Source organism: Tiliqua scincoides, chromosome 1 (assembly GCF_035046505.1).
Source record: "Tiliqua scincoides isolate rTilSci1 chromosome 1, rTilSci1.hap2, whole genome shotgun sequence".
Lineage (NCBI taxonomy): Eukaryota > Metazoa > Chordata > Lepidosauria > Squamata > Scincidae > Tiliqua > Tiliqua scincoides.
The window spans coordinates 121,295,822-121,321,350 of NC_089821.1; positions in this window are offsets into that span (position 1 = coordinate 121,295,822).

Genomic DNA, 25,529 nt, shown 5'->3' on the forward strand with positions numbered 1-25,529 from the left:
GATATGTTTGAAATATAAGAACTTAAATTGAACTGGGTACTGGGTAGGGGTGAAAATCTTACTTATTCTTTTTGGGAGGGGGTGTTATTGCAGGCAGGCTACAGAGAAAATGCACTTGGCTTCCCCTTATTTATTGATTTTACTTTAATTTATTTATAATTATTTATTTTAATTTGCTTTGTGATGGGTCCTGGACAGATTGTCATTCTAAGAAGTGGGTCCCAGTGATAAAAGTTTGAGAACTGCTCCAATAAAGTGTTAGTAAGTTGACAGCCTGGGGGGAGGTGACAGAACTAGTGACCAGAATCACTAAAATCAGAGTTTGGAGGAATAATACCATCATGTTATATATCAATCAATGTGTAATTTCATGCAGAATGCGATGAAACAAACCATGTTGAAATATCTTCATTCCATCAAAAAGTACAGCCAAAAAACCAGTGGGGGTGGGGCGATGGTAGATCACCATGCCCACCACCTAGAGTGTTGCCCCGCCCACTGCAGGGGGGTGACGCGCTGGTCTCCCGCACCGGGTGATGCAAACCCTAGTAATGCCACTGCTGCCAAACTCAAAATGTTGCCCGGAAGTGATGTCACAACCAGAAGTGAGGTCACGACTGGGCTTTTTCAAAAGCGAAACAGCATGTATCTGCTATCTGGGGTCAAAGAAGATTTGTAGCCCCTGTCCCCTGACAAAATCCAATTAAATAAAAAGTGTGCCCCTAATAGGTTCGAGACACTGTCTTGGGGTGAAGAGGGATGGTTATTCTTCTCTTGCTAAATATAAGAGGGGCACTTCTTGAACAACAATCAGTCTCATAGGTCTGTTTTGAGTTAAGAAAATCCACTTTTTGTTCTATTAGGCAATTGTGTTTTCATTTTCTGGTTAGTCATAACTTTTGATAGAATACCGATATTCCAATGGGGTTTTCCAGTGATATATAACATGGTGGTATTAATCTTATACACCAAGATTTTCACAATTTTGGTCACGAGTGTCAAGCTCAACTTGTTGCCCCCCTAAAGCTTGATGCCTGGTGCAACTGCTACCCTCTGCACCCCCTTAGCTATGCCATTGGTTGGAGGATCAGAGCTCTGCCGCATGGTGGTTGCATGGACTGCCAAGTAGCGGAGAGCTAGGTGGAAGTGTGGGAGGAGGTGGGGAGAAGGCGTTCCAGGGCGGGGGAAGGCAGGGTGAGTGGGGAGAGGGTGGGGAGGAGGCATGCCGGGAGAGGGAGCAGGGTTGAAACTCCACTGGATCCAGAGTCTGCATTTCAGGCTGGCCAACCAACTAAGAGGCTCTTGATTCAGGTCACCATAGAATCAAGTAGCCCCATTGCAGGGCTACTTGATTTACTCAGGGGAGGAGTAAAGGTGGCGACTGCCTGGAGTGCACAGGATGCAGTGGCAGCCATTTTCAGCGCTGCAGCAGCCCCGTGCACCAGGCAGCTCAGGATTGGGCTGTCAGACTGTAGGCAACAGCCAGTGCCATAATGTCCAGACATTAGCCCCAAAACCAGGTTGAACAACTTCCTTTTTGCCCAAGCGGAGTCTCACAATCCCAAAATAAGGAATTCTTCGCTGGCATATTATTTGCATTTATGTGTAGCTGAACAATGTGAAATATGTTCCAACTATAAACCACATTTTAAATGAGAATAAGGCAGTTAGTGAAAGTAGATTTATGGAGCCATTTTACATGAATGTCTTTGCACACTCAAGATATTTCTTCTAAGCGCATTTAGGGCACAATCCTCACTAGGTCTACTCAGAAGTAAGTCCTATTTTGTTCAATGGGGCTTAGTCTCGGGAAAGTGTGGTTAGGATTGCAGCCTTAGTCTTGTGTTGACATTCCTTGAGCTAGGGTGGAGAAGACACCTGGTCCTGAGTTGAGTTGAGGCACTTGATGGTCACAAGTTTTGTTTTTCTTTTCCTAAATCTATATTTCTACCAAGTGAGAGGACTTGATGAATGACTCCTTTTAATGTTTAAAACAATGCTCTTGCCTTTCCATACATCTGATGAGCATAACTGCCAAAAGGTTTATTCAAGAATGCTTCAACATTTGTATTCCCTCCCCACCCTGAACTGACTCCACATATACTGATCTGAACTCTTAGAAGAGAACCAATAAAAATGTAACAAGCTGTGACAGGTATGCTGGGGTCACCTGTGTATGGTCACACCTGAGCAAGCTCAGTCTCCCCCCCCCCCATATTTCTGTTTTGTTCCATCCCAACAAGAAACCCAGTCGTTAACATAGTAGTTTGGTAGGTGTAGCAACCCCATACCAGCCTGCCCAAGAAAGAGGATGTGAGATAGTAATACTCTTAAGACCTGGGGACAGCCTTTCCCACATTTAGTCACATACCCCTGTGTAAACTCTCCTTTGCTTCTGATTTGCATCAGGGGCCTGGAAAAAATGGAACGAGCCATAAAATCCAACAGGGCGCGTGTTGGTGTTACAATGTAGGCAAATCATTTGATGTTGCTTAGGAGAGCTTGGTGGATTTGAGACTGATGGGGTGGTGAAGGTCTGAGAGAAAGATAAAGAACAAGCTGGAAATGTGTCAGGTGCAAGTCTCAGGTGTCACAGAGACAGTTCCCAGCAGAGGGAGCTTTTGGCCTGCTCTCTGCTGCACTGCAGCACTACACACATAATGACCAGAGATGGTACTGCAGCTGTTCAGTCCAGGTAACCTGAGGAATAGGGGTCTGGCTGGTTCTATACAACCGATTGCTCCAAGCTTGGTTGCTCAGTCTGAGCAACTTGCTCCACTGAGTAGCAAGTCTTACCTTGCTTCTCCACACCCTGATCTGCCTGGTCTGCCTAATCTGGTATTTGACCACTAGAACCCATCCTTGACCACATCTTCTGCCTTTGTTCCTCCTCCACTTGAACTTGTTCCTGATCCCAGCCTTTCCCCATCACATCAATTACTGCTGTTGCCCTTTGATCCATGTCGGCCTATTCTGGAATTGCACCCCCAGTGGCAGCCTTTTTCAGAGCTCAGTCAAGGTCTAACAGGATTGTACTGAAGTGATCCTGGTAGAAGTGGTCCATCAAATTATGACTGCAAGGTCCTTTTAGCTCAATGGAAGAGCCCATCATGCTTTGCAACATGCAACATTCAAATTCCTCCCCCAGTTAATAGTTCTTGAGGACCCAGATTGCAGGGACTGGATATTCTTACTGCAAATCATACCATCCAATCCTGCAACTCATACCCATCTGGGGAGAGGCAATTTCAGCCCAGGTTGCACAAACCAACCATGATACTTCAACTGATTTGCACAGAAGCCCTGTGACCATGCTCAACATTGGGATGTACAAAGTCGTGAGGTTTCTTGGATGGAGAACTCAGTTTTTGTTCATTAACCAAAATGTGAAATCCAGATCCAGACTAATGGCGGCGCCATTTTATGGGTGACATTTTCTATAGGCTAACATCTGTATTCATCTCCTGTATTCATCTTCCACAGAGCGGAATGGCTCTCTGTGTAGTAATAGAAAATAGAAAGAAGCGGGAAATAATGGGCCCAGGCAATCAAACTATCATTATAGGTACATTATGTACAAGGTGCTAAATTGGCAGGAGCCCTTTATTGTTAACTTCTCTTTGGCATTATTAAATGAGCTCAGAAACCAGGGGAAATTTACAAGTGACAAAGGGTAATTATATACTTTAGAAGAAGGTATTTTTCATCATGGGGATAGAACAGCACCAAGATAACAGCCCATTCAAAAGACAGGCAAAAGAGAATCTACATATTTCAGCAGAATTGCATTGCTGTCCTTGGCTAGCCTTCTTCACATTTCAAGGGGGGAGAAATACTTTTACTCCAGTTTGATGGTCAGTGTAAATGTAGCTGCATTATACAAGATGCAGAACTTTCTGGCGCAATATTAGCAGTTAAATTAGCAGTTAACTAAATTATTAGTGTTATTATTAGTGCTTTAGTGCTAGATAACTGACACGGCCAGTTGACTATATTGCAAAAATGTTCTATGGTTCTACTATAAGTTTGTGACCAGGTCCACCATTTTCTCACAAATGAGACCATGAATTCCTCTCCGGGAATTTGCATTCGCAGCAACTTCTTGACATGCTTGTGCTGAAGGGTTTGTGGTGTATTCATACTTAAATTGTTCAGTATTCCTACTACGCATTTTTCCTCTTCAATTATTTTATTGTGCATTATTCTTTTCAATTATTTCAATTATGTGTACAGGTACTTGAAAAATAAAATATCGTTGAAGTGTTCAGAGTGGTGAACAACAAGCAGGACAGTTTGTTTGGTCTCAACAAGTTCAGGTATGAAAGTTCTCATATAGACTCCACATCTTAGTGCTCTTATAGAAATACTCCAGGGAATAGTCACAATTCCACTTTAAAGGTGTCACCTCACCATACATGTAGCAGCTAGACACCCTCCTAACCAGAAGAAGAAACTTCCTCAAGAGGGATCCAATGCAAATTTTTCTCTCACTGCGCTAAATCACATGCCCAGTTCATCTCGATAGATCAGGGGTGTCCAAAGTTTTTGGCAGGAGGGCCATATCATCTCTCTGACACTGTGTCGGGGGCTGGGGGGGGAAGAATTAATTTACATTTAAAATTTGAATAAATTTACATAAGTTTACATAAATAAATATATTAAAGATGAACTTATATGAATGAAAGAAGGTCTTGCAATAGCTCAAGGCCTATAAAAGGCCTGGCACAAAGCAAGGGCAGCCTTTCCTTCGCTGCCGCTGCTGCATCACAGACGTGAAACAGAGAGCAGTGGAGGAAGCCCTCATCCCACAGCTCATGCGAGAGGTCAAACAGTTGCCCTCACGCTGAAAGCAGTTGCATCAGGCCAGTGCAGGCTCCCACAAATCTCTGGAGGGCCAGATGCTCATTGGAGACTGGGGACTCCCTGAGGGCCGCATTGGGAGTCCTGGAGGGCCACAAGTGGCCCCAGGGCCGGGGTTTGGGCACCCCTGCGATAGATGAATGCTTGTGTAGAACGGAGTGTATCAGATTAGGGGTTTTTGTATAACTGAAAAGAAGTGACTGTTGGTAGGAACTGCCCTGGATTAGTTTCATTCCAGTTGACTTTCACTTGGTGAATTATCTTCTCCTTTCTTAAAATGAGCCAAATTATATCAATATGTTGCATTTTGTAGAAAAAATGTCCCTTTCATCCAAGGGCCTTGACTAACTTAGCAGCTGTCAATCGGTCTTCCTTCTGAGTCACAAATTGTTTCCTGGTATTAACCAGATTAAGAAGACACTGTGATGAATTCTCAAGGGATTTGGCCGCCCACTATCTTACGTAGGCCTTTGACAATCTCCTCAGCGCTCAAAACTTTGAAGCATGACTACCACATCTGGTCAAATGTGCCCTGTTCCCCATATTTTCTCCAACAGTTACTCATCTTATTCCTACTTATTCAGTGTAGGCTTACTGAAGTTATTGTTTTTTTCAGTTGTTCTTTTAAGTATTTTTATACTGCTTTCAAGTATTGTTAATTGTGAAGGCAGTTCTGCCCATGCATTTGTGCATAGCTGCAGTTAGCATACTGATTTGATGGTCAAAATGTCAGGTGCTACTGCCAGCCCTGTGGCTGAACATGGTATTTATTTTTCCGAATCAACCAGTTGCGGACCTACCATAAAGTCTGATGGGGCAAAAGCCCCAGGCGCGAGACACTGGTCCCCATGGAAGCCTCTCTGAGGCTCCTGATGGGGGCGGAAACTGTGCTTCTGGTTTTCTGGAAGTACAGTTTAAAGCGTCGGGAAACCTTACAGAGGTTTCTCCAGTGCAGGTGGAGGTTGTACAAGGTTCCATGAGCCTCAGATGACTGGGGGTGGTGGATTTCTGCATGGGGGGGTGGCAGTAGCCTGCGGAGGGGCACCATCGCGGACCTTTGTCCCAAGCACGGAGCTGGGGAGGTCCGCTGCTGGAATCAACCAGGGGCCCCAGGAGGCTATGACCCATCAGACAATTTTGTAGACTGGCCTGAGTATTCAGCCCAGATCAAAATGGACACAATTACTTTAAGGCAGGAATTCCAGTGAAATATGAGATATGACACAGATGTCTGTGAAAATATGATGACATCTGGCAAATATTTCAGTTTGAATTTTAAAATTTCAAGATGTTTCAAACTTGACTTTTGACATTATTCGGGGGGGGGGGGTTTACTTTAAACAAAAGCATTAGTCTTATTGTCTAGTTTCAGGTCCTGAATGTTAAATATCATGATCATTTGTCAAATCCAAGATTTCAACAGCTTTTTTTTTTTTTTTTTGCTAAGACCCTGCAATGGCATCATTGATTGGGAATGATGAACATGCATTAAAAGAATAAAAAAAATCAAGGTTTTGCAAAGCAAATTTGAACCAGGATAATTGGCTTGATAATTCCACCCTCTTTTGGTTCATCTCAGTTTTGCTTGGCAAGACTCAATACAGGGTGTCAGAAGCAGCAGCAGACCTCCTCAGCCCTGTGGCCTGTGCAACGGTCTGCAATGGTGCCCCCACGTGGGCTATCGCCATTCCCCCCACACAGAAATCTGCCCCTGTTATTATTATTATTATTATTATTATACAGTATTTATATACCGCCTTTCTTGGTCTTTATTCAAGACTTTATTCAAGGCGGTTTACATAGGCAGGCTTATTAAATCCACGCAGGGATTTTTACAAATTGAAAGAAGGTTCTTTCTTTCAAGAACCACTACATTCAAGGTGTTACACTCCGATCTGGTTTAACATTCTGGCCTCCATCCTCCCACGCTCGGAGCAAATGGAATAGCTCGGCTTCAGCTTGTCAGCTGCTTCAAGGTCGCACGGTGCCGGTGGCCTCGAACTGGCGACCTTGTGGATGTTAATCTTCAGGCAAATGGAGGCTCTACCCTCTAGACCAGACCTCCTCCTGTTCTGACAAATATCCCAACTCCCTTCTAATGCCCACTTTTTGGCTAATTAACACCCTCCTTTTCCAGGAACAACAGCTGCAGTGTGCAGTGGAATGAACACAGAACTCCTTATCTATAGCAAATAACAAGAATTTATTGCTACAAACACAGACACTCCCTGCAAGTCCTCTTGTCCAGAGGCTTTCCCTCCCCAAAACTCCACTTAACTCAAGGGGTAACGTCTGAAGCCTCCAGTCCAAGTCCAATCTGGTCTCCAAAACACAGTCCAGTCTTCTGCAGTAGAGTTTCCACCCCTGTCACAGTTTCTGCCCCCATCGGGAGCCTCAGAAAGGCTTTGGTGGGGCCCTAGCAGCTTGCGCCTGGGGCTTTTGCACTGTCGGACCATATGGTAGGTTTGCAGCAGGTCAGAAGAGCAAGTTTGGACAAAGACAAGAGGACTAGATTTTAGCACAGGACAAGGCCTCAGTACAGGAAGCAGGGATGGAGTATGAAAAAACCATACAGCCGTTGGGAAGCAACCATTAAAGTAGTTCTGGGGCTGTACAAGCAATTTGCCAGTGTGACTTAGGATGTATTGAAATGGGGAGGAGTCACAGACAGCCAAGAGGGGCATGTGGAATCCAAAAGCTGCAATGTCAACACAGGCTGGAATGAGGGCTCTGTTCACTCAACCATTTGAGTTTGAGGCAGATGCAGTTTTTCCGTCAGCCCTGTTAACTTGCCATGGGCTGAGCAGTTCATTAAATGGCTACCCACTGCCACCTACAGTGTGCTAAGCTAAACTGGATTGCTTTTTAGCACATCAGTCACTGATTCTGAGGGGTTGCAAATGGGATCACCAAAATCCAAGTTCCGTGTGGCATGTAATAGTGGTTGTCAGTCACAGGACGTGTTCAGTCTGTGTTTGCCACACAGCCAACTCAGTCCGTGGCAGCTGCATGTTTGCAAGGCAGGACTAAAAGCCATAGAGCCCACAGGCTCCAATGATTTTGTTAGTCTGGCTAAAGGAGAAGCATCGTAGCCTCTGGTCTTCAAGAGCCTTGGTGTTTGATCGTGTTTTGTACCCCTGTTTTGACTGGCTGACTGTGGCTTTCTTCCTCATCTGCAGGTCCAACACTTCTGAAGTCACACAGGCAAACTGCATGTATAGCTAAGTAGATCTTTTGATGGCTGCTTCTAAAGGTACTCTTCCTGATCTTATCAGGTGTCTTCCTATCTTTACTGCCAGTAGACCACAACTCAAAGGCCAGCATCCCCGTTAAAAAAACATTCAGATCATGAAATCAGTCCAAGGCAGCCCCATAGTTTGCCTAAATTTTGTGATGTCCTAGGGACAAATGGGTCAGATGCAGGACTTTTGCCCAGAGATGTTTGTGTCAACAGTTAAAGACATCCATGCTCCAGAATCCCTTCACCGTGTGTCATTGTCATATATAAAAACTGACTTTCAAAGTTAGATTATTTGGAGAGTTTAAGTGCTTGTGTTATTGCAAATTAAACTAATTAGTATCATTTCCTGACAGCTGCAGTGAGCGACTGCAGTTCCATGATTTTCCCCCCTCCCTCTTCTTCATCCGCTTATATGGAATGAAGAGTGGAGACAGCTTTGTGGTTTAATGGAATAGGCTCAGTTTATCATTGTAAGGGCACATCATCCCATTTGGAGCGCAACACGGCTGCCTCCCCCATGCTCTTCCAGTTCATCAGCTATTATTGCTCTATTAACTTATTACACAGGAAGCCAAGCAGAGACAGATGGGAGGTGGCGGTGACTTTGCAAATCGCCAGGGAAGAAATCAGGCTGGAATTTATTATTTCTTTCTGGTTTTGGAGATTCTTTCCATTATCATCTCCCATGCTTTAAAAAAATAAAATAAAATTGTAGACAATCCACTGATAGACTACCCCAGGAGCTGATTTCCATCCCACAAATGGTTTAATCATTGCAAATTCTGCAAACTTCCTCTGATTGAAAATCTCCCAGTTTCTGTGAATATCTGCCGAAAGTGAAACATTACAGTAGGCAATCCACAGGCATTTAGCAAATTGCTCTCATTTATCGAGTGCAGAAAAAAAAACCTGCATCCCTATTATGTGGATAAAACCAATAGACTTACTTCTGTCTGAGACTTCCATAATGTTCGATAGAGGACAACAAAGAGGAGACAGTCCCAACATATTGTAATGACCGTGCTAGAGTAATCTGAAGCCATTGCCTTACACTTGAAAGGTGTGGTGTTACTTTCGATAAACTGCTTTCAGCCCCAACAGTAATGGAAGTGGCCACTTGATTGAAGCAAAGTTGTTAGGATGAGTGGTGCAGAGTTTCCTAAAAATCTAAAACAGGTCCTACAAGTGTTACCCTAGTTAGATGATAGAAGTAGCTTTGGCATGGTTGTTTTGGATGGAAGCAAAGGCTTGGTTGCAGTCGACTGAACATGAGCGAGTTAGACAATTGATACCTCTAGCTCAGTACTGGCAGCTATACTGACTGGTAGAAGCTCTCCAGGCTTTTAGATATAGGGCTTTCCCAGAGATGCCAGAAAGTGAACCTGGATTCTGCTTCATGAAAGGTAGCATGTTCTTGAACATGGAGCTGAGCAGCCCAATCCTGAGCTGCCCATTACCTAGAGGAGCAGCGGCACCAAAATGGCGATCCCTGCATCTTGAGGACGCTGGGCCAGTGGCTCCTTGAGGGAAGGCACCATTTGTCCCCTTGCCCTAGGTAAGGGAGCAGTCCCCACAATGGGGCTACTTAAGTCTGTGCTGGCTATTTAGCCAGCACAGAGCTGAGAAGCTTCATGTCGGGCCGGGAGGCCTAACGCAGGGTTCTGGACCCAGCAGAGCAGAGCTCTGCTGGTCCAGCCCCTTTCAACCCCTCTTCCTCCCCTGCCTTGACTTCCTCCGCCCTTTCCCCACCACAGAACACCTTCCCCCCACCTCGACTCACCTTTCCACTGACCAGAGCTCGTCCTTTGCTCCAGGCAGGTGTGATGGGCCTCTGACTGGCTCTGGCTTAATGCGGAGTGGTGCTGATCCAGCGCCAGTGCTGACCTGGCATTGAGCCTTACAGGCATGCTTTATGACACTCAGCACTGTCGGACTGGCACTGGAACTTCAGGATTGGGCCCTCAGTCCTTTCTCCAGTGTGGTGTACTTTTACCCAGGGCTAGCCTTAGGCACTGCAAGGCTCTTAGAAACTTTTTGGGGGGGGCCTTCTACAGCCAAGGTCTGTAGGATCTTAGAGCGCAATCCTATCCTGCGCTGGAACAGACAAGCTAGGAGGCTTGCACTGTATCCAGGGCAGAACAGGGGCCAAAAGTGGCTGAGCCAGAGGAAAGAGGAAACTTTTCCCCTTACCTGTGGGAAAGGCGCCCTCACCCCTATGGGTCTCCTCGGACTCGCACCACCTCTTGAGGTATCGCAAGTTCGAGGAGAGCAGAGTGGCTTCAAGTTCCGATCTCCCTGAGAATGGGGGTTGGAATCCGGCATAACTTCCGGATCCCAGCCCCGCCTCCAGCTCCCCGCCTACCCACCCCGGCACTGCCCTCCGCCCACCCTCCTCCCACCCAGCTGGGCCGATGCAGGCCTCAGTGCTTCCATCAGTGCAGAGGCTTGTTTCAGTCTCCGCAGGCCAGGCGCCTCTGCGCACTGGCCTAGCTGACTCCTGAGGATGCGCAAATGTACCTTACGTGAAGGGCTGGATTGCGCCCTTAGAGATATAATAAAATAAATTAATAGCATTTATTGCAAATAAAATTTATTATGGACTTTATGTCTCTACGGTAGAATGGAAAGCAATCAAAAATGTGCACTTAAAAGTGTGTGTGAGTTAACGGACGAAACGGAGCGAAGCATATTTTAATATAAAATTGCATACAGGTAAGCCTACAAGTAAACAAACAAAATGTGTCGATTACCCTTGAAATAAATAGTGACGAAACCGCTTGTTTTTGTGACTGTGAAATACTTTAGTAAAAAAAATTTTTTTTTTAATTTTCCCCCTAGTGTGGTGGCCCCCTTAGGTGTGGGGCTCAATTGGGAGCATTTGGTCCAACTGGCTTAAAGCTAACCCTGCTTGTAGCCTGGACTGATTGGATGTTGGGACCGTCACTTATTCTGCCTTTGGTCAAGCACCATGGATGCTTGTGGTTTCCTCCTTTCATTCTGAGCCTGAATGTTTACCACTGGACAGCCTTTCACAAACAGATCTTGAAGACTCCACTGCTCTTTAGCTCACTCCAAAATTCTGCTCTTCTTTATCTCAGAGTTGTGGCTTGGGGTGACTCATTAAATGATACACATCATCTCTTCAAGGAAACTAAACCTGCACTTCTCTTGGTGTAAGCAAGACAGAGGAATCAATTGATGATAAATGGCCGCCTTCCTTAAAGTCTGCCTCTTATATTGAACTAAATAAACGTGCATTCAGATCCAAAACATGAATGTGTATCTGCTAGGATTCTATTAGACATGAATTCCCGGAGTTGAAGGAATGGGTGCTCGTGCAAAATGAGGAAAAATATGCAGGGCAGTCGTGTACCTCCGAGTGCCATTGACACTCCATACTTGTATCACAGATGCCTCAGTCTCAGAATCTCCTAGGGAGATATCAGCTTTCATCGGGGCATTCACCAAGGCCGCTAGCTTAGCTGGCTTTTACAAAGGATTAAGACAAATCCAGGCTCTCCTAGTTAACAATTGACTTTGTGTGCTACTCCAGTTACCCTTCCCAGGCTGCTGAGCACTGTAATTAGCACTGCCAACGCAGACCTCTTCTAGGGGTTTGTCCACGTGGCAGCTATCCACTCTCCCTTTTTAGCTGCTGTAGCAAACAATCAGGGGCACAGAAAATTCCCATGGAAAAAGCATGTGTCTCAACAATACAGATTGCCATGGCCTCTCTTGGCCATATGGGTCAGGCAAGTCTCCTCCACGGGCTGAATGAAGTACCCTACTGCAGTAGACATCTGATAATCTGACCCCCCAATTAAAATGGCTCCTGGCCACCATGAGGCTACAGAGGCACTGGATGTGCTTGGGGCTGTTGGGAGACTGGTTGGCTCAGCTCCGCGTATGTGCTCAAGTGGAGTAGTGGGCCAGTCACTTTCTCACAGCCTCACCTACATCACAGGGTTGTTGTGAGGACAAAAGGAGGGGAGCAGCTATGTACACCGCCCTGAGCTCTTTGGAGGAACGTCTGTATAAAAATGTAAATAAATATAAATAAATAGCTGCTGCAGGCAGCAGACCCTCACTGGTGTCCAGACCATGGAGCAGGCGTCTCTGGAAGCACTCAGTAAGGCGGTGGGGTGTGCTTTGAGTACAGCACCAGCAGTGGGTTGAAACCCAGTGAGCTCATGTCCAGATGGCTGGGGCTTGGCAATTGCTCCAAGCTGCTGCAGCTGCCTGAGTGATGTCAGTGGCACTTTAGCCTGGCACAGGCTTCCTGATAGTCTGGCATATTTGATAATCAAGGATGACCCAGGTCCCAAAAGTGCTGAATTTTTGGAAGTATACCGCATAAAGACTTAATGCACTTAAACAGTTCTGGGAATAAGGGCTTGGTTGCAACTGCATGTGCATCTTGTAATCAGTGCATCAAGTGGTGACCTGCATGTGTGCAAGGATCATCACAGGTCAATAACCACATATCAAACCACCCCAGATAAAAACAGTTCTCAATGGAGTCTGTTCACATGTTTCAGGTGCAAGTCATCAAACACCAAGCAATCATACAAGTATGTGCAAACAGGCCTTAAGAGCTTTTCGTCATGGCTTATGGCAGTTTACCGAGTACAATAGAAACAGATGACCTGGATGTGACTTCTTGGAACTTTGGTTTCAACCTGGGCTGACAGTGGAAACCCACTCCCACTGATTTATCATCAGTGGTGCCACAGGATTCTAGAAGGTTTAGAAAAAGGATGATTTACTCCTCAGAACTATTTTCAGACAGTCATTCTGGCTGGGATGGTTGGTGGCTTGGCTATTGCCATCCCACTTCAGAAGATTTTTTTTTTTTTTTTACTGTGATTCAACAGAAAAAGGTTTAAACATTTCATATTCTGGGTGCCCAAATCCGGAGGAAACTGCCCACATGCTTGTATTTTTGAACAGCCAAGCTAACTGGGAAGGCCACACTGAACCCAGTGACAGATCGGACAAAGGCTTCCTTAGCCACCCCTTCCGGTCTTACAACTCAGCCCCAGAGAAGCAGACATGGAGCGGGATGAGCCTCTTGGAGTTTGAAGTTCTTGAACACTGTTGGGTACAGATGGGATGTTCACCATTTATTTATTTAAAATATTTTTTACCCCACCTTTTCGATTTAAAATCCCTCAAGGCAGTGTACAACAGTAGTATAAAACAATAAAACATGACAATTAAAACAGCAATCAAACAACAAAACTGCAGTTAAAAAAGGAACAGTAGGGATTAAAAGAACAAAAACATCCAGTAGTAAAATCATACGTTAAAAACTGACTGAAACAGAAAAGTGTTTACCACCTGTTTAAAAGCTGCTAAAGAAGTCACACAATAAACTTCCTTAATGTGGTGCCATGATGTGAGAGATGTGGCACCACTAAGGAATAGACCCTGTCACTGATTCCCATCCATTGAACTTGAGTCAGATGTGAGCCAAACAGGAAGGCTTGTAAGGCTGTTCATAAAGTTCAGGGCGGTTCACATGGTTGAAGGCAGTTCTTCTTAAGATAGTCCTTAAGACTGTGTAGGGATTTAAAGATCTATAACAACTAACTGAAGCCAGAAATGAACTGGTAGCCAGTGTGATTAGCACAAGATTGGTGTTAACGCTCTCATGTCACCAGATGCCCACCTGCGGCCAACTGGCAGTCTTTTGAACCAGTTGACATTTCTGAACTGTCTTCAAAGGCAAACTTATGAAAAGAGTATTACAATAGTTCAGTCTGGATGTGATAAATGGAAGTGTGACCAAGGCCTGAGGGCTGGGGATAAGAATAGGCCCTCAGTTTGGCTGTACTTGTCGTAAGAGGCGACTAAACAGCCACCGGGTAGATGGGACTCGTTAGCCTGGGAAGGCAGCTCATCTGAGAGAAGGAAAACTCTGATCCCAAACCTCCACTGCCTTGTGGCTACCTCCAGTTATGGAAAAGGCTTCAGGAGTCAACCTCGAGGCAAAATCCGGAGCCGGAGTCCCTGAGGCAGTTCATGGCTGAACACAGTCACGTTCTGACAACTCCTGCGACGTCGCTGGAACCAACCGTATTGGCTTCTGCCTTTCCATTGGACCATTTCAGCGACGTGGAGAGGGGGGATTTGCTGCATGGGTAACAGTCTATCCTCCATATCTACTTTACCCAGGCTTCGTGCACTGGAGAGACTCTGTTCCAGAACACTATTCAGAGTGCGATACCATAGACTTCCGAGACTGAAGGATGCCAACAAGGACCAAGGCCTTTGCTAAGTTGGTCCACAGCTGGTGTACCAGACAAAAGCCTCGCTGGCAACAAATGAAATCTGAGCCTTCAGGGTTTGTGCCATGTCCAGAAGTATCCCATGCTGAGAACTGGGGGAGTGCAAACCCATTCAGGACTGAAGACACACCACTATGCAAGTCAGAAGGTTTTCCAACTCAGAACATTTCTGTCTTGTTCAGACTGTATCAGCTTTGCTCTCATTTAACCATATTCAATTGGCTCCATGTACCAAGTCAGTGTTTCAGCCACCACCCTAGAATTGTTTGGTGGAAACAAGAGGTAGAGCTTGGTTCATTTCAGCCAAAATCCCTAGATGATCTCTCACAGCAGTTTCCTGTAAATGTTAAATAGCATTTGGGGCAGGATAGAACCCTGAAGCACCCCCTAGGTCAAAAGCCTTGGGGAAGAGCAACTCTCTCACAGCATCACCATTTGGGAAGCATCACCTGGGAAGAGTCTGAGCCACTGCAATACAAGTGAAGACCCTCCAAATCCTCATTCCACAAGGTGAGCCAGAAGGATGTAATAGTGGATTATATTGTGCGCCACAGAGAAATCCAGGAGAATCAACAGGGTCACACTCCCCCATCTAGCTCCCTGGAAAAGGTTTTCCAGCAGAGTGACCAAGCAGTTTCCATCCTGAAGCCAGATTATATAGGAGTCAAATTACCAGTCATCAGCCATGACCACGCAGTTGTACTACCCATACTTGCTATAGTGCCTAAGAAGAACACTCTGGTTATGGGGTGGTAGTTCCTCAGGGAGGGCAGGTCCAATAATATGTGCATATTGAGGGGAATGAAACACAAAGAGATAATGAGAAGTGGTTTGGTGCACTGAGCCAAACAAGAAGTATTTTAGATAAGCATATTCACTGTTGTTGAACAGTCATGGATGGGTTAATTATGCTATCAAGAAAGAGGAGGACTCCAGAGAAACTGGGGTTCCTGATAGGACATAGTGGGACAATGACTTTCCCAATGTAGGAAGTACAAATCCAGCTCCATTTATGACAGTACTAGACCCTAGTGGCTGTTCCCTTATTATGTGACAAGAGGCCATATTCCCATGTGAAGAAAAACATAGACTATTGGTAGATTGGCAAGCAGAAAGAATAGAGAAGTCTTCTTGTTCCACTGAGACTTTCATTCATTCATTCATTCATTCATTCATTCATTCAGTTTACATCCCACTGTTTGACCTTTAGGTTAACAAAATGGCTGACAACATATCAAAAGAAGACATCAATTAACAATCAAATCAGTTGCTGAATTTCCAATCAAACAACTTATAAGTAGGGCAATAGCCTTTATGCCAAGAATATGTACTGTTTCTTGAAGGTCATCTTTAAATCTCAAGGTGCATTGGGAAAGGGTATCTGGATTACTTTTGTTTCTTTCTTGACTGGGAAAAAATAAAAGATCTACAGAATTCAATTGCTTACCAGAAATACAACTTTTTTCTTCTTTTAAAATCTGTTGCCGAAGCCACAAAACCCATCCGTTGATTTCTCAGGCTACCACAGTGGCCACAACAATGCTCTGGAGCTCAAAGTCCGGTTCTATTCCAGGATTTTATGGCTAGTTCTGCCTGGAACAACACCCACAGCAAAACCATCCCACCCGCAAATGGGACAGAATTACCCCATGGAGTGTGTGTATTTGGACATAATGTGCCACCAAAGCCTGCCAGTCTGAAAGAAATATAATTTGATGCTGGTGATCCACCCTTTCTGGTCTGTCATTAATGGGAAAAGGGGACTCTACACTTACGTGTTGTTGCTCATGCTACTGCATATGGTAACAACTATGAATTTTGCATACATCTTGTGAGGACTTTTCTTTCATGGACTGAATGCACTCATTCAATACCACTCGACCCCGCAGGCCACAATGCAAGCTGGTGACTGGTAGCCCACCCATCTGCAATGGCAGATGTGGATATGAGTGGGCAACTGCCCGTATGATGTAAAGTATGAAGTTGGAGGGTTCTCCTGTGCAGGAGGAGCTTCTTCCATACTCTTGGTTGGGGCTGATCAACGGAAACAGATTCTTCCCTGCAAATATCATTCCAGCCCCTTTAGGCTTAGAAGGCAAACATGGGGTTGAGAACCCCACGTTTGCTTTGTAATCTGTAGTTTTTCCCTTCAGGTGAATCCACTTGCTGGTGACACTGTCTGCATTTGGGCTAGGACTGAGTAGGCCTGCCATAGAACTTCACTTTAGTTGAGCAAAATGTATGTCAATCTGAAGAATCAGCAAAGCTTCTCAGAAGGGTTTTATGTCTTTCCAACCTCTGAGTTGTTCACACTGCATCATTCACCTTCAACAGATGCACCTTCTCAGAACAAATTATCTCAAAAGGGCATCCTATAAGAATGCAAGTGCATACACAGGCTACAATTTAGCACCAAGCTAAGCAATCCTGAGATCAATGAAATCCTAAATCTGTGTTAGATGGAGCTACAGCCTGGCATTTTTTCAAGACTGGAAAATAGTTAGTCAAGATCTCTCCCTCTCTCTCACTCTCTTTAAATTCAAACATCTGGCTATTGGTGAACCACTTGTTTATTCCTTTTGAAGGATTAATATATGTTCCATATTGAGGATGTTAGGGTTGGCAACCTTCAGTCTCGAAAGACTATGGTATAAGCCTACAGCACCAGGTATTCCTAGGCAGTCTCCCATCCAAGTACTAACCAGGCCTGACCCTGCTTAGCTTCCAAGATCAGACAAGATCGGGCATGTGCAAGGTAACAGTTGCTGGTTGAGGATGTTAAAGGCAGTGTGATTGTGAGGGTGGATGGAGGGCAAGACAAGCATTGCATCTAACAGTGTTTGACACCCACTCTCTCCTCCTGGCGTCCACTCTCTCCTTCATACTCTCACCCTTTTAACTAGGTAGAATGGGAATAAACTGTGAATAGGTACTTCTTCCTGTCCCTACCCAAAGCTATAGAGGCCAAACTGAAGAAGATCACTGTCAGGATGAAAAACAAGGCACTAAGAGCCCAGCAGAAGGAGAAAAAAGTGGAGGGAGTGGTTGGCCATAGTTGACAAGGATGCCGAAAGGCAAATGAAAAATAAAACAATTTCTGGAATCTGTGGGATCGTGGGATCCTAAATGTAATGTATCAGTCCATACACAGCAGGAATGGTGGTGCTATGCTCGTGGACACAGTCTGAAATTTAGGATAAAGGAAGTTGTTATGGAGTGTAAACATGAATCTGTCCAGTCCAGGACTGTCTACTCAGACTGGGAGTTGCTCTCCAAGATACCAGGCAGAGGTCTTTCCTGGCTCTGCAACCCAAGATCTTTCTGGGACTGCAACTGAACCCTCCACAGGCAAAACGTGCACTGTGAACTGAGTAACTCCTCCTGCCCTGGCTGTGGTCCTGGGAGCAGAGGCTTAGCAGAAGCAACCAGGCTGAGCTTCCCTTCATAGCCTTCCAGGCCTGCCAAGATTCTGCCTTTGGACTGGCTTTGCCTGGGCTGCTTTTGCCTCTCTATCAATTCCTTCTTAACTTGTAAGTGTGCAATTAAAGCAATTTGCACAGACACCATAAAAACTCCAGTGCTCCCCCCCCCCCCTTTGGAAGGAAAATAGTCATAGAAAGCCTTTCCCCCATGCCCCACTGCTTTGGGAAGAGGAAGGGATACAGTATCATTTATTAACACCATGGGGGAGATAGCAGGCACCGGCTCCTCAAATTGTCTCAAGTGCCTTTGAAGATCAAAATTAAGTGGGCCAGACCACAGTGGAGAAAAATTGAATTTACTTTTAAGTGTTAACTAAAGGATATAGCCTCTCTCTCGGCTGCCCTGTCTACCTCGCTAATGCTTGTGCAAAAGTCATGCTGTTAATGAAATAGCTGATTTAAACAAAGCCGGAGTATTTTTAGCACAATAACAAAACCATTCATGATCTCTAATTATGCAAACTGTGAGCAAGAAGATGCTAGTCTTGCATTAGCTGGGGGCTTGACTCCCCTTCTCATTTGCTCCTTTTCTGCAGCAGAAAGCATTTCTTTTTGTAGTTTTATCGCTTTGGTCTGGCTCTGAGCCTTAGGCAAATAACAGTCCAGGTCACCGAGGAGTAGTTCTGCTGAGGCCGTACACTGCAGTTAGGTAGTGCAGTGGGATAATGCATTGTAATGTCAATTACTGTGATTTGCTGCTCTGTGATTCACAGATATGATTGCATCTAATTTCAGGAATAAGTGGAGCCGTCTGCTCTTTTGTATGCATTCAGAAGCCGTTTGCTGGCATTCAAATGACTGCTGCCTTTGCCACCTGAAAAAAATTCAATGGAGCCACCCTGTGCCATAGCAGGAAATGTCTGCAGTGGGCCTCCTTTGCCACAAGCCTCTCTTTGGTCCCTCTGGTGCCCACAGCAGCCCCTAATCCATCCATGGGGAAGCCACTGACTGGCAAGCACATTGCATTGTTCTTCGCAAATGTGGCCATTCTGCCATTGGCAGCGATCTATCTGCACTCCTTCTGGGATCTCATTTTCAAGCCCAGCTTTGGACGCCATCACAAGCCAGCTCAGAAAGCCCTCACATGTGGCTGATCTCACATGACACGGAAGAATACCTTTGGTTTCCAGCTGGCTGTTTTCTTTTAAGTTAATTTTTAATTTCTGAAAGACCAGCTTAAGATACTTTGCACCCTTTCCCATCCAAATCATCCAACAGGGGCTGGAGCAGAATGATGGGTTGCTTCCGTCTCCAGCCACAGCTTGTTTTGTATGTCTATTTATGGATCAGGCATGGAAGAACCTGGCAGCTCCAGTAACAAGTGAGACCTCAGTCTGACAGTGGTTTGCGCTATCCTTGCCCCCACCAAAAAGAGGATATAGTCTCTCATTCTCTCTCTTTTTTAAATTTAATTGAGTGTTGGCCTTTCTGCTACTTCAAGCTGCCCATCAGTCTGGAGTTCTTATCATGTAATTCTGGAATGGCTGATCACTGCATGGCATACATGCAGAATATTTTAGTATTTGTGGGAGAAGGCATAATAAGCTCCTGGGTCTATGTTTCTTCCAGGCAACGAGGCCTACCTACAAGGTCTTCCGCTGAATCCTTGGGATCAAGCTTGGACTCAGGTTTTCTTTAAGTTTAATAGGTAGCCTTAAGTGAGCAAATGGCCCCAAGTGCAATTACACATAAACATAAAAAGGTATGGATTGACTACATCCCAGCTTTTTGGGGCACCACAGCAAATGCCAGGATGGTTACTGTTATGATTGGAATTGCTTGTCTGGACTTGAGGACCCTTGTGAGCAGGCAAGAGCCAATTTGCCTGTGCTCTGTCAAGCACTGACGAGAGCTTGCAACCTGGGTACCTGAAGGACTGCCTCCTTCCAGATATGCCTCCCTGTAGAATTTGATCAACCCCAGAGATCTGCTCTGGAAGTGCAGCGGATGGGCAAAAGAAGCAGCTTTTGCCCTTTTCAGCTTAGGCCATAACATAAAATGACTCACTGAGAAAACCTGTCTCCATCCTCTTCTTCGTTTTCTTGTTGACATCGTGTCAAAACAGGATTCTTCTGGCAAGCCTTTGGGCAGAGGGGAGGCAAATGATGCAATGTTGTTGCCTTCTTGATTTTGAGGTGTGTCGTTTTGGTGCTGCTTATCGTTTTTAGAGGTGTTGCGTTGTATTACTACTACTATTAATGTTGACGCTATTGCTGGGAATTGCTGTTTTTATTGTAAACCATACTGGATTATTTCTAAGAAAGGTGAGATGTTGAAAAATCAATGAATACCGAAATCGGTCTCTCCCACCTGGGGTCAAGCACAGTGTCTTGGTTTGAGGGCGTGGCTTCCACAGAGGCTTTGGCCTCCCTGCAGTTTTATTTTAAAAAAAATTAACTATACTTTCTAACTACAGGAGAGTCAGGTAATAGTACGATTTCAGGCAATGCATGCTTATGTCACAGATCCATCCTGTGACCTCTTCCCCAGCTGTTTTATTCCTATCACATTTGGTTTGAGTCTGATCCGCTGTTTAGTCAGAAGTAAGTCCCACTGAGTTCAATGGGGCTTATTTCCCATTAAATGTGCTTAGGAGGATCGCAACACAGAATGAAAGATCATCTGCTTTTTTATCATAGAGGAAATGATGTTTTCCTCTGCACTTCAGTAAAAGTCTTCCGTGATGGGAAATCTAATTATTTCTTACCAAGCCTTTCAAAAAGGGGAAAAAAATTAAAAGAAAGAAAAAGCCCATCTTCAAACAGCTTCAAATATTTGGGTCTCACTTGTCAAACATTTTAGTTTTGACACAACCTTCTCTCACACTTCGACTGACTTGGCTGCCCACAGCCATTTCTCACAAGCTTCTTAAGACTGCCGCTGAACAGTTAGAAAGGATTTGCGGTAGTGCTGGACTGGGGGCGGGTGGAAGGGGGCCGGGAAGAAAGCAGGAGTCTAATTCAGCTTGCACATCTGTCCAAGGGTAGAACAGACATAAAGGCATTTCAAGCTGAAACCTCTGCATGTCTCGCCTCCTGAAAGCTTCTTTGTATCAAATAGCAATGAATCAAACAGCTCGTCTATGCATCGACTCCCCGCCTCCAATGGGCTTGAAATATGGCAGTGAAATTGTGTTTAATAACTTGTGGTTAGCTGTCACGAACATTTAATTTGACGCAGAACATGCTTCCTGGAAAGTAAAGGAAAAGATGTTTCCTAGGTGTTGCCGTGTGTATGTATGCGCTTACATGAATATACATTCCATAAGGCCATTCTTTGGTTCCTAAAAAGTAAAAAATGACTCTGGCTGCAGTGCAGACATAGGTTCAAGTTTTTGTTTCAATTCCCGCAATTACTGAACTCAGTGGTTCCAAATTGATTCTCTAGTATAACAGAGGCAGATTAAAGGCGAGATGGCTCTGACTATGTTTTCCCCCACAATTCTCTTAGAAGTGCAGGCAGGGTCGCTGAAATGATCTGAAATCTTTTCTGAATTCCATCCCTTCCCAATTCCTTGTTGCTTTCTTTTCACTGCCTGGAACTCCCTCTTGTGTCAGTTCCAAAACATTTCTGTCCTGTGCCCCTGTGGGGAATTCAGTGAAAGCCATAACTTCACATGCTTGCCATGTGTGCTGGCGGCAGTGGTCTCTACCCAATTCAGACATTTTAATTTGTCACTCATGTAGCACATGTGTTAAAGTTGGGCGGGGGACAAACATTAGGAGGTGACCACAGTATTTTACTCTGACAGGGACAGGAGCTGAGGAGCTGGGACAGGAGGAAGCTGGCAAGCATCTTCATTCTGAACAGTGGAGAACCAGGTCCTGCTCTGGAATGTTGTGGGCCACAGGAAATCAACCTTCCTCATCTAGAATGATTTGAGTTCTGCTCCATCTTGGCTCCACCACACCAACTCACAGCTGACCTTCACGGAAACAGGATTCCCACTTCTATCTCAAGTGTTCCACTTCCCTGAAGGGTAGGTCATTTCAGAAGGTAGCTTTTCACAGGGCCAATTTCCTTGGTTTTGGAACTACCAGGCAGTTATAAGATGTACAAATTGAACAGGGGGGAGCAGGTAACCAGTGCTAACACCAGGTTGTGGGGGGGGGCCCTGGGGAGCTTACAGCCCATGCAGTGATGACACATTACCACTGGTCCTGGAATAGAATTTCAAAGATTGGCCTGGTCAGGTGGACCATCAAATAAGTGCTTGGCCAGGTCCAACTTGGTTGACCCCTGCAGGCAAGCTTCCTGGTAGTTGGAGCTGGTCTTTATGGCACTATTAGCTCTCCTGAAAGCAATGGTATATCCTTGTAAGTCCCCCAAGATACTGAGGATCCTTTCGACCATCCAAGCTGCAAAACCTCTGACTTCTGTCTCCATCACTGGCAGTATTCAAAGCAGCACACTGTTTCCTTCAGGGCCTCCACTCCAAGCAGGCAGGCTGTGCAGTAGCTCATCACCACCAATGACTGCACTGCCTCTTGATCTTTGCCTATAAGGAGAATCCACCTATGTTTGATCTGCAAGAATACAGGTGGAGCCTATTTTTCTGCATTAGTTCCATTCCATGACTCAGCGTTCCATGACAAAAAAACGTGTTGTGCTAAATTCCATAGGGTTATGCAAATACACTGCAGCCAGACATTTCCAGATGGAAGGAAACTAAGGCAGCTGTTATCAATCCCCTCCGTACTCAGCCCTCCCCGTTGCCAGCTGTCCCGATGAGTCCAGCCCTATGTGTTTCTACTCAGAAGTAAGCCCCATTGTAGTCAATGGGGCTTACTCCCAGGAAAGTGTGGAGAGGATTTTAGGCTATATCTCATGCTTTGCTTAGTGGGAAGGTTTGCTTGTGTCGGTGATTGTCTGCACCATCTCAATGGGGGTGGAATTTGGCAAACACTCCCTGGGTTTTTTAAAAGCAATCCCCTCTGTTGCTACCACACCTGCCCCTGTGTGAGTGAGTGTGTGTGTATGTGAGAGAGAGAGAGAGAGAGAGAGAGAGAGAGATCCACCCACCCACCCACCTTGCTGCACGTGTTCTGGCTACAGAGATTTTTGCCCCCCCCCCTTCAGCCTCTTTGCTGGCTCAGGGGCTCCAGGAATGTTACTGTTCTTTTGCAAGGGGAGCCTCTTCCAGGGCTCCAGGGCTCTTTCCCTGCCTGGGCGAGGCAGAGCCTTTTTGCAGTGTTCTGGGCTGCCTGGAAATGGATCAAGATGCCAGCGCAGGGCAAAGGAGGCAAAGGTGTGTGTGACTTTCGGTTCCCCCACCCCATTCGCATTGAGACAAATCTGCAGATAAAAAAAATGTGGATAAATAGGCTGCACCTGTACTCTTAGAATCCTTACAGATCTAGATTGGATCTGTATAACTTTACTGTCTTACAGAAAACTTGCACATATAATATTTATATCTAAAGACATCTTTGTATTTATTTTTTTTATTCCCTATTTTGCTTTAGTCTTCAAGCTCCACTCTTGAAGGGGACAGTTTTTTCGTGCCTGGAAATGATATTTTATACGCAACCACCAGACACAATGAACTCGCTATTTTTTAGTACCCTTTGGGCTTGATCTAGTCCACCAGGGTGCAGCTCCTTCAAGGAGAGAAATCCCCATAGACATTGAGCATAATAACTGAGTCCTGTTTCCTCCCCCTAAGGTGCATCAGCACTCACTGCACCAGGCCTCTCATGAAACAAGAGAGGTTTTATGTGTCTCCCATCTTCTTCAGCCTGTACCTTCTGTTCAATTAAGGTCCAAATCCTAACCAACATTGCAGCACTGGCATAGCTGTGCCAATGGAATGTGTGCTGCATCCTGCAGTTGGGGGGCACTCACAGAGGCCTCCTCGAAGTAAGGGAATGTTTGTTCCCTTACCTCAGAGCTGCATTGTCCTTATGTCGGTGCTGGAATGTGGGTTAGGATTGCACCCTAAGAGACCTAAATCCCAAGAGACCTAGGACACCACCTCAGGGGTATCCTGTAGGAAGGAGACCCAGCCAAGAACAACTGTAGGATACCACCTCAGGATATCCTACAGTTGTTCTTGGCTGGGCTTCCTTCCTACAGTTCAAATAGCCATTCTCTGTGATGAAAAAAGGCACATGGGAAAGGGAAAAGACACCTCTTTCCTGTAAGAGCCACACAAAGAAACTTCCACAGCAGAGGGGAGCCCACACCTCTTTCTTCATCAACCAAATGCCTCCTCCTTCCACATGAACAGTACTGGTGAAATGCAGAGGGCTTAGAAATTGTCTCAAGTAACTGTGGTGTGAAGTAAACACAAAGTTACTGTTTGTATGAACAAGTTGTCCCTCTTCCCAGATACAGAAGGCAGGGTTGGCAGGTGAGCTTCCTCTCTGTGATTAGAAGGTTGAAAAAGAGTGACCTATCTGGCTTAGCCCATTTCTGCCCAGTCCACAGGTGTACACATTTGGTACCTGTTGCGTATATGCAACGTTGGGCAGAAATGGCTTAAGCCTTCTAAAATGGCCTGACAGAGCTACTATTGGGGCTGGTAACAGTAATGCATGTCTTGGGAGCCAAAGGACCTGCTCTCCAGTTGTGTCAGGAAACATTTGGTGAGCTGTATAACCAGCAGCAGCGTGACCCAGAATAACGCCACCTCGAATCCACCACCTCAGTCACACACAGGCCCAGATCCTAACCCACTTTCCAGCACTGGCATGGCGGTGCCAATGGGACGTGTGCTGCATCCTGCAGTTGGTTGTCACTCACAGAGGCCTCCTCAAAGTAAGGGAATGTTTGTTCCCTTACCTCAGAGCTGCATTGCCTTTATGTTGGTGCTGGAAAGTGGGTTAGGATTGCAGCTGCTTTTACTGTGTGCCTTGCGTGGTTTCTTCAGTTGCAGAAGTGCAGGACTTTTGGTTTGATTTAAGGGACTGTGTGAAACAAACTTGCTTTTAGTGGGCAGAAAGTGAATCATAGGAGGTCGCATCCACAGCAGGCTGGAGGGAGGCAGTGGTGATGACAGCTCAGGATGCAGAGCACCCCCCAGGCCATCACCCTTTTGTCTCCCTATAATCTGCCACTGTTGCAACCAGCATCACCTCGCCTACTAGATGAATTGTGAACCCTGTTCACAGTTAAAATTTGTACAACTGCTACATGGCAAAATCATTTTGTCTCGGTTCAGGCAGTTATCCCTTCTCACATCCCACTCTTTGGTTTCCTCCGCTCTGTTCTCTTCAGCTACATCACCCAGCATGCAATGCTGCCAGAAATGTTGGCATATTGGATCACATTTTGCAGCTTACATATCAAATGGCTGGAAGTACAGTCATTGGGTTGTATCCTAAGTTATCCTTCCATTTATGTCAGGGGCTTGCGTACCTGGAAGTGATCACTCAGTCTTCTTGCACACAGAAACCCAAATTGTTTGCAAACACATTGCACATGATGTCACACGTAAAATTGTCATGTGATTTTTGTTAACATATGCTTACACATGGAACACAGCAAAATGCCACCTTATTTTCCAGGCGCTTCTGAGGATGCAACCTATTGGTTTCCTTCCTCACTGGTGGCAAGCCTGAACTTTGCCTTTCTCGGGGCAAGGAGTCTGCTAGATGTGCAGAAGAGATGTATCTTATAAACTGATGCAATAACTTAACAGTTCCTTCTAATTTA